The 10,740-nt window shown below is 29.6% G+C and overlaps 1 long non-coding RNA gene across 1 annotated transcript; it reads left to right on the top strand.

Moving 5' to 3' along the window:
• The first annotated feature begins 6,630 nt into the window (after positions 1-6,630).
• LOC128668456 (uncharacterized) lies at positions 6,631-10,296 on the top strand. The gene is made up of 4 exons (XR_008404165.1): positions 6,631-6,884; positions 6,975-8,036; positions 9,833-10,024; positions 10,108-10,296. It is a non-coding gene; the product is annotated as an uncharacterized LOC128668456 (long non-coding RNA).
• Positions 10,297-10,740: the final 444 nt, after the last annotated feature.

Genomic DNA, 10,740 nt, shown 5'->3' with positions numbered 1-10,740 from the left:
CTGTTCTACTCTTTTCTTTTTTTTTGCCTTCTCACACAATATATATATATAAAAAAAAAAAAAAATCATGTTAATAACTTTTATAATTAATGAATGAATTTACTTTCTATACAGAAATTTTAATAAGAATGATAGTACCAATATTATCTGCTATGAATTGAAATTGAGTAATAATGCTAAGAAAAAAAATAAGCTTCCAGTCTATAAACTTTCATCAAAAAAATTAAAAATAAAAAAAAAAATAAAAAAAAAGACAAAAAAAAATAATTTTTTTTTAACAATATATAGACTCAAATAGAATTTTAATATAAAATTAAGAATTCGTAGATTAAGTTTTTCTTTATATATTATTTAATAGATAATTTTAATGCAAATGTATATAGAATTTTAAGCAAAAAAAAAAAAAAAAAAAATAAACAAGAAAATATGCAAAATGCAGGAAAACAAAAAAATTATATGCAAATACACAGAATTAGCACATGAAGGCAGAAAAGTCGTAAGTAATACTAAGAAATAAATATATACAAATATTTAGATATAATATAGATACATCATTGTAATAATATAATAATACTTATTAACATTAATAAACAAATTCAGAAAACAATACTAAAAACTCAAAAAAAAAAAAAAAAAAAAAAAAAACTAACTAAATAATAGAAAGAAGAAGAAAGAAATAAAGGAATTTTTATAAGCTACGATAAAATAATATATTTTAAACAGTTAAAAAAAAATTAAAATCATAGTAATAATTACATCAAGAAGACCGAAAAGAAATCACATTCAAATAATAGTTTGAGGTTTTGGAATTTCTTTTCTCCTTAGCATAAACTTCTTACAAACATTATATCTTAAAGTTTTTTTTTGAAAAAGAACATATTAATAATTTAACAAGAAAATTTTATGAATTTGTCCTATTCGTAAAATTTTTTTTTTTATATACGCATATAGTCTACTTTTAAATAATTTGCAAAAAATTAAATTCAATAAAGAAAAAAAAAACACGATGCGGCATACGTGACGCATAATTTATCTCAATCGTCAAACAAATAGGATTAAAAAAAAAAGAACATCGTCATTGAAATAAAACCATAAAAATGTTTACCATGGTTTACAAACAGACGGATTAGAAAGAGAATGGATTTTTTTAAATGTCGCCACTAAAAAGGCAGGCGTCGAGTCATAGGTCACAGGTCGGTACTTAGATTTCTTAAACTCGAAGATGGGTAAAATAGAGTTACAAATAAAACAATAAAGAAAATAAACTACATTTACAACAAGAGCTAAGGCCCAGAACAAGCGGGGCGCTTGTCTACCGGGTGGGGAGGTGTTACGTCCCAGCCTGCTCGTCAGATGTCTCTGACTATTTTTAAATACTAATTATTAAGAGACCGATCTGAGACCTAACTAATTAATTAAGATGTATATTAATAATTCAGCAAGTTGCATAATTAATAAGTCACTCTATATTATAGGATATAATATAATATATTAATATAACATAACATAATAATATAAAATAATAGAACATAAAATAATATAATTATTTAGAATATTTGAAACATATTGATAAAGTTATTTTTCTCTTAATATTTGTTATGTACAAATAAACGCTGACGCCTCGAGTAAATCCTCGAGACGTGCAGCTGCACAAACATCTATTTTGTTCTAAGATAACTTTGTTCATAGATAAGTGACTCATTTGTTAATAATAAAAACGGAGAAAGCGTGAGAACGGAGAATGGATCATCGGAGAATATTGCTTATCACGATCCACCCCTCTATATCGAACGATGCGCGGGCCTGATGCCCAAGCGCCTCGTATTGATAAGAGTCTTACTCTAGTTTTTCTCGATCTAGAGAAGTGAGTCTGAAATATAGAATCATAGAGAGCAGTCAGGCTCAATATTAAATACTCAACTTCTTTCTCACCCTTTCGAAGTTATTGTTAGACGAACTTTAACAATTTATAAATTGATTCAATTGTATATTTCCACATTATTGAAATTATTCTTTTACAATTGAATAAATCGGATTGAGATATAAAATAATAACCAGTTTATTTCAACCACCGAATGGTGGCTGTTCAACCCCTACTAAATAATTATTTATAATTATATGTAAGTTCTCATTACGTCCAATTCAAATCGACCGCTCAACCACGCCAGCGCCAAAACATCAACCAGGACGTAACACCGAAAAAAAACTACCAAATTGACTTCAGTAATCTACCAGTTTATTTGGCGGTCAAAAACGAAATTTGTTGGAGTTTAAAATTTGCACAGTTTGTTCGTGGTAGGAATCGTTTACAAATGCATACTTTTTATTCCAAACATGAACATTTTCCAAAATATCAGGATTTCTTGTTCATTCCAGCGAAAAATTTCATATTTATTGATCTCTATCGCAGGACGTTAAAAAAATTGGTAACTGCTATCGAAAGCATTGGTAGCGGCTACGGATTGTTTCGGTCACTGTTACCGGAATAATGCGTAGCTGCTACCGATTATTTTTTTCTGTGCATTAGTGCAAAGAATATCATAATTTATGAGCTTATACTCTGGTTTCTTGGGTGCTATGCGATATGTTCATCATCATATTTCATGAGCATTATAAACTGTTACTTTATCACCATAGTTAATGTTTTTTTATTTTCAACTAATTTTTGCACACCTCAATCGTTATGAACAGTCACGTACACTGAGAGAAATTTCAGTGGTTGCCGCAACTAAAAAGATACAACTATTTTTATGTAGTTAGTGTAACTAATTCAAATAGTTATGATAATTATTTATTGTTCAGATGACTTTAAAAAAGTAGTTGGAGTAACTAAAATTATTTTGTTATTTATTTTAGTTATCGCTACAATTAAAGTTTAGTAGTCACAACAAGTACTAACTAGTTGAATCAAATATTATATGGTACTCAATCCAACTAATAAGAAATCGTAGCAGCAACTATATATTTTTAACTATTTTGTAATAGTTGATTCAACGATTTTTTTTAAGTTGTATCCGTATGTCACTATATTTTTGCTGTTGATCTAACAATTTTTAGATAGTACTGGTAAAGCATTTTACATAGTTGTATCCAACTAGTTTTATTTACTTAGTGTAACTAATTTAAATAGTTATGATAATTATTTATTGTTCAGATGACTTTAAAAAAGTAGTTGGAGTAACTAAAACTATTTTGTTATTTATTTTAGTTATCGCTACAATTAAAGTTTAGTAGTCACAACAAGTACTAACTAGTTGAATCAAATATTATATGGTACTCAATCCAACTAATAAGAAATCGTAGCAGCAACTATATATTTTTAACTATTTTGTAATAGTTGATTCAACGATTTTTTTAAGTTGTATCCGTATATCACTTCATTTTTGCTGTTGATCTAACAATTTTTAGATAGTACTGGTAAAACATTTTACATAGTTGTATCCAGCTATTTTTATTTAGTTGGTGCAGCTAATTAAAATAGTATTTGCAATTATTTATCATCCCCATAACTTTTAAAAAATAATTGAAAGAACTAAAATTATTTTGTTAGTTGTTTTTAATTATCAACAAAAAAAAAAACAGTAGCCACAACAAATATTCAATAGAACAATGTAATATCAACACTGAAAAAAACATCTATTACTTGTCTTCGCGATCATAATTTGACTGATTTTGAACGACAACTAAATGACATGTTACTGTCATTGAACTAATTTTGTTTTTGTAACGAATTCCTTTGATAGTCCGTCTTTATTTGCTTCAAAAAATTCATTTCTACCATTGTCAATTAGAAAAATTAATAGCCATTGCAACGTAAGACAAGTTTGGATAATGAACATTGCGAGCAATGAAGAGTATACGTTTTTTAAGTCGCGTTCGTGATTCTAATAAAAAAACTTGGAAACACGACGCCAACTCCAAGAGCGCTACGGTACACTAAAGTTATAATAAATATTTTCAATAGTTACAGTGATTGTGAATTGTAAGACGATACCAAGATTTGATTCTACAGCAAGAGTAAGGTAAGTCATTATATTCAACAATTAAGATTATAATAAAATACAACGAGTAATAATAAAATATGCTCAAAAAACTATATTTAGAAATTTGATAGACTTTAAAAAATATATGTAAAAGAGTGCAAATGGCAGAATTTAGTATTCTCATTAACATTTTAAAATTACTTGATTATGAATTGTTAATAAAGTAATATTATTAGACGCGATCTGAAATACATAAAATTTTTGCAATTAAGAAATAGAATCTTTATCGTCGTTGCATTATAAAATAGGTATGGAAAACTTTTGACAACTTAGACCGCTGTTAAAATATTTTTCATATTTTAATCTTAAACAATTTGTAACAAAAATTTCTGTTCTATAATTTTTCACGCCACAACATAAATTAACGTCCTTGGCCATGAATAATTTTAATAATTATATTTATTTATTTATTTTTTTTTTCTACAAAATTAAGTGCGGAGGTTAAAAATAAAATTTCTTGTGAATAATTACGGGAACATTAGTTTGAATAAAAATTCAAATCATCGATCTCTAAAATTAGTCAATTTCAATTAAAATTATTATTCTAAACCGTCTTCCTGTTTTTTATATAAAAAAAAAATAATAATAATATTAATGGAATCATTTTGCTACAGGCGGGTAAAAACGCGCAACTAACAACTGAAGAGTTGGTACGGATACTGGCGTAAACTTCCGTCTGCTATAACAGAACTTCCGTCGAGCCTCTGTTCGTAGTCGAGACAACTAACGCACGAGAGAAGAGCGATGCCGCACTCTCAATCCGTTCCAGTGCGCGAAAGGAGATTTTAAATTTCTTTCTCTTGCAAATATATTTTGTTTTCTCATAAAAGTTCTAAAATTATTCAAAATTAAATTATTATTAATTGTTCACGAAGTGATTATATTGGACGTGATCAAAAATACATAAATTTTTCGTAATTAAAATTAAAAAATATATAACTTGAAGGAGTTTAGAGGTTACGGTCTGCGACATATTTTAAAAATTATTACGCTACATTATAAAAAAAGGTATGAAAAATTTTAAAAAATCAATAAATATTGTTAAATTGTTTTCAATTTCACAAATTTTATATCTTAAAAAGTTGGTAGCAAAAATTCGTTCGTGTTATTTCTATTACGCCGCGACACAAATCAACGTTGACAGTTTCGATTGATTCTAACGATTATATTAACTTATTTATTTAATTTTTTTTTTACAAAATTTGGTGTCTGGGTCAGAAATAAAATTTCTTGTCAATCATTACGGGAACATTAGTTGAAATAACAATTTAAATCGTAAACCTCTAAAATTAGTCAATTTTAATTATAATCATGGTTTTTAATCATGTTTAAGTTTTTTAAATTAAAAAAAAACAAATATTAGTGGTATCATTTTGCCACAGGCGTGTAAAAGCGCGCGAACGACAACAGAATAGTTGATACGGATACTGTCGTTCACTTCCGTCTGCTATAACAGAACCGTTGAGCCTTTGTTCGTAGTCGAGACAACTGACGCACGAGAGAAGAGCGATGCCGCACTCTCAGTCCGTTCCAGTGCGCGAAAGGAGGTTTTAAATTTCTTTCTCTTGCAAATATATTTTATTTTCTCATGAAAATTCTTAAGTTATTCAAAATTACATTATTATTAATTGTTCACGAAGTGATTATATTGGACGTGATCGAAAATACATAAATTTTTTGTAATTAAAATTAAAAAATATATAACTTAAAGGAGTTTAGAGGTTACGGTCTGCGACATATTTCAAAAATTATTACGCTACATTATAAAAAAAGGTATGAAAAATTTTGAAAAATCAATAAATATTGTTAAATTGTTTTTAATTTCACAAATTTTATATCTTAAAAAGTTGGTAGCAAAAAATTCTTTCGTATTATTTCTATTACGCCGCGACATAAATTAACGTTGACAGTTTCGATTGATTCTAACGATTATATTAACTTATTTATTTAATTTTTTTTTTACAAAGTTTGGTGTCTGGGTCAGATATAAAATTTCTTGTCAATCATTACGGGAACATTAGTTGAAATAACAATTTAAATCGTAAACCTCTAAAATTAGTCAATTTTAATTATAATTATGGTTTTTAATCATGTTTAAGTTTTTTAAATTAAAAAAAAACCAAATATTAGTGGTATCATTTTGCCACAGGCGTGTAAAAGCGCGCGAACGACAACAGAATAGTTGGTACGGATACTGGCGTAAACTTCCGTCTGCTATAACAGAACCGTTGAGCCTTTGTTCGTAGTCGAGACAACTGACGCTCGACAGGAGAGCCATGTCGCACTCTTAGTCCGTTCCAACACGTGATAGTAGGCTTTAATATTTACGTGTTTACACATACTTTGTAATCTCATTGAAATTTGCAAGTTATTTGCATTAACTTATTATTGCTTGACAATTATCAATTTTTATTTTACTCGATCTGCAACACACATAACTTTCCAATACGAAAAACGTTACTTTACATTTTTGGCAGCGTTACAGTAGGGAAATAATGAAATATGAATTCAATTTTTGCTGTCGAAAAAATTTGACTGCATTTTTCTTTTGTCTACAATTCGCGATACATAGTTTTCATATTTTCTTTTATTTTTATTGTAGGCGTTCAACAATAGTTTTTACTTAAAAACGCGCATTTCTTTAATTTAATTAAAGGAAAACGACAACTCTTCCAGGGGCTAGCAATCAACCGAATGCTGATGATGATGCTCCAAATTCCCAACAGAAAAATTCTATAGATGGTGACTTGTGCTCTAATTCCGATGCTGATTCGAGTCAGGGTTTTGTTTCTGAAAAATTGATAGAGTGGAAGTTGGAAGAATACAACGAGATCTTTAATCGTTAGTTTTTTTTTAAAAGTCCTATGTTATTGATTTTTTTTATGTGTAAGTTTTATCTGTATAACAGCCTTTTGATATTTTTGCTTATAGGGGAGAAAATTAATAAATTTGTGTTTTTACACATTCCCGATGAGAACCTTGGTGAACTAATAAAAAACCATTTGGAGATCACTATCAATTTATATTTCAAAGACAACGACATCTACAGTCCACGAACTCTGTTGTAATCGCGCCTCAAGTATCATGTACTCCTGGATCTAAATTAAAAACATTACTAAAAAGTACTTTCAATGGACAATACATTCTGAAGCAATCAAATCTATTGTCATGTGGGAACGAACTGGCCACCATTGTTGTTGAATATATTTTAAGTCTAAATAAACGACTGCTCATTACAAAACAGCAGTATCAATTTTGGGCTGATGAAATAAGTGCTGTTTGGTCAAAAGAAATCTCAACAACATGGTATCATCATCGTAGTGGAACTAACGCTACATCAGGAAAGTTGTATCATCGCTTCTGCAATCAATCTAAAAAAGTTAAGTCATCAGTAAAAAAATTCTTGCAAGAAGAAAAAGAAGATATAGTGTGACAGGGTAATTTTAATGAACATAAATAAATAAATAAATTTGAATTTGAATTTCGTTCCCGCCATAACCGGCCGATGACCTCGTAAGTTACGAGTAGTGTTGCGACTAGTCACCGGGTGTCGCATAGATCACTAAGGCCCGTCCGTTCGTCATTTCCTTTAGTTTAAGAAAGTGGGAATAGGTTTCCGGAGAAGTGGACGGGAGTGAAAAGATATAATGGACTGCGGAACAAAAAGAAGTTAAGAGTTGTCCAGACGACGAGAACCAACGGACGCAAACTTAGCATCATCAAGGTAAATATATACGTCCGTTCACGCTTCACGTGGAACGAGGCGATAATTAATTTATATTTAACTGTTTAATTAATTATTAGGCCTTTAGGCCGATAATTATAATAATCGATAACTTAACAAAATATTAATGCGTACTGTTCCTTGACAGATTACCAATTGAAATTCCTGGGTGACGAGAGAGAGAGAGTGCAGACCAGCGGAGAGAAACTTAGAGGAGGCGACGAGACCACTTGATACCTTCTCATCGTGACTGTTGGAGTTTCCTCGAGGTAAAAATTATAATTAATTAAGGCCTCTAACTTAAATAATTGAGGGCCGAATTAATTATAATTAATTTACTTAATATCTTTCTGCTGGTTTCGCGATATTAGATTGATATTTCAAGGCCCGTCGGCTAGTGTAATCACGCGTCTCGGAGTCCCGAAATTTACGTAAAATCTTTGCCGTGTACTCGTCGTTCTGTTGTAACTCGAAATTTATTTCATTCGAGGCCTCTCGGCTGGAATAAAATAAATTTTTCCGTATAAATTATTCAATAAATAAATTTAATAATTTTAATAAAAGTATTCAGGCCTGTCGGCCGCTCTAGACAAAAGTTTTCCCGCGTTGTAAAATCGTAAATTAAGGCCTTGCGACGTCAATTTACCGGCCGAATGTTCGAGTCAATTTTAACGTAATTCTAGTCGTAAAATTAGTCATGAAATATTTATAAAATAACGTTAAAATAATTCTAATTAAAATTATAAAATCAAAAGTAAGACGCTAGAAAATTACGATAAAATTGTCTCGAGTAAAGTTAAGGATGGATTATTTTGTCAGTGAATTAAGTTGAGTGTTAAAATACATAATGAAAATAATTATCAGAAATTTGGAGTAAATTAATTATATATAAATTTTGGAATTAGATATCAATGGGAAAATTATCAGTGGAAAATTAATTAGTTAATAATTAAAATAAAACCAAAATTAATTAATTAATAAATATAATTGAATTAAATAAGACAGTGAAAATTAATAAATGAATTAAATGAATCAGTGAGAATTAAGTAGTTGTGAAATGTTTATACTGGAAATTTTATTAGTGCAATTTTATATAAAATATCAAGTTTAATAATTGAGTAAGAGAAAGTGATGTCATTGAGTACGAATTAAATAAAATAAAAGTAGAGTTCAAAGTCGAGTCAGTAATTTTTAGTAAAGAAAACTGTGTCTGTGATTTAGGTCCGGTGGACATGTTAAGTTATTTTAATTAATTATACATCCAGGGGATGATTTTTTAAATTAATATTAAGGTTTACCGTCCAGGGGACGAGGTATAAATTAAGTGGGTGTGTGGGTGTGGAAAACCGTCCAGGGGACGAAGAATTTAGTTTGCCATAAGTAACCGTCTAGGGGACGAGGAAATTAGTTTGCCATAAGAAATTAGTTTGTCATAAGAAATTAGTTTGTCATAAGAAATTAGTTTGTCATAAGAATCCTAGTTTGTCATAAGTAAAATTAGTTTGCCATAAGAAATAAATATTGTCACAGGGTAAGAAAATAAAGCAAGGTGCTTAAATTAAATAAAATTTGAATTAACATTATTTCAGCCTACTATACGATTCCTCTTCTCACTCACAAAATATTACAAACGACCCTGAGTAACAAATTAATTTAAATTAATTAAAATAAAATCCTCCAACATCCGGTTCTGGAAGGCCGAGTCCATCTTCCAGTGGCGCCCTAATATTCGACTATAATACTAGGTGCGACCAGACTTGGCAAGATTAGTCTCTCTGTCATAATAGATAAATTACAACAAGTTGAAAATGAAAAAATTGCTTCTTCTTTTATCGCTGAATTAGCTCAAACTTCCTTAGATGATAAAGAACGAATTTTATTGCTGTGGGAAAAGACTCACAAGTATCGCACCACAGACATTGAAAGTATTTCATCGTATTTTGAAAATTATGCGCAACTTAAAACACCATTAGTGTTACAGTTATTAGAGTTGGATTTCAAATTATCCTACCCTACAATAGTTGCTAATTCTTTAGTAAAAAAATGGCCTGTTTTACATTTGAAGATTATTAAATTGGCAAAGAAAATCAAGACTGCCAATAAGTTACTGGAAAATCTTTCTGGTGTTCCAAGTGATGTCATAGCTTGGAAAGTATTTGCGCATCTTTTTAAACCTGTATCGATGGCTAGTGGTACAAAAAAGCCATGGAAAGCATCACGTAAAGAACAAGCTGATGGTTTTATAACTTGGATAGATGTGAGTTACGAAATTAAATCAATTTTATTTAAACAATTTACCGATTATCTTACAATTTTAATTAATTAAAATTAATTTTCCAGGTTGTTGATCAAATGGATACCGTATTAACTACTCAAAGAAAGACTTGTGAGAACTGGAAAATATCTCTACAGCCTTTTATTATTGTTGTTGGACCTTTAGTAAACATAACTGCAGCTTACGTTATCATCAACAGTGAACGGATTCAATTTGATTCAGTGACAGCGCAGTTGCATTTTGTTGGAAAGCAACGTATGCTTTAAATGCAAAATATCAAACTTGCTGCGCTGTTGTTTGGACGTATATTCAAACTGTTATCTTCGAACGAACAGAGGCAAAAAGTGGCAGGTATCAAAGCCTTGATTGGACAAGAAAATCTTTGGACGGAATATCTGAAGTAATCAGCAGCGCTTCTGATGTTTCAGATGAGGGTGAGAATTAGTTTAAAAGTTTGAATTCTCAAATCATCGATAACGGATACTTTTTATCTCTATTTTTTTCATTTATTTTTTATTATAGTGTTTAACATTAAATAATTTATTTTATTTAACCATCTAAAGTAAAGTCCTTCCTTAAAATCGATCAGTAAACTTAGATTTAAACAACTGTGAACTCTTTTAAAGCTCGTTGCACGGTGTGCTCAAAATTGATCATTACTTCAGCAATCCCTCAACATTATCGATACGTTCACAAAA

Source organism: Microplitis demolitor, chromosome 1 (genome assembly GCF_026212275.2).
Source record: "Microplitis demolitor isolate Queensland-Clemson2020A chromosome 1, iyMicDemo2.1a, whole genome shotgun sequence".
Taxonomy (NCBI): Eukaryota; Metazoa; Arthropoda; class Insecta; order Hymenoptera; family Braconidae; genus Microplitis; species Microplitis demolitor.
The sequence above is the reverse complement of the archived record's forward strand: the minus strand, read 5'-3'. Positions and strand labels throughout refer to the sequence as shown.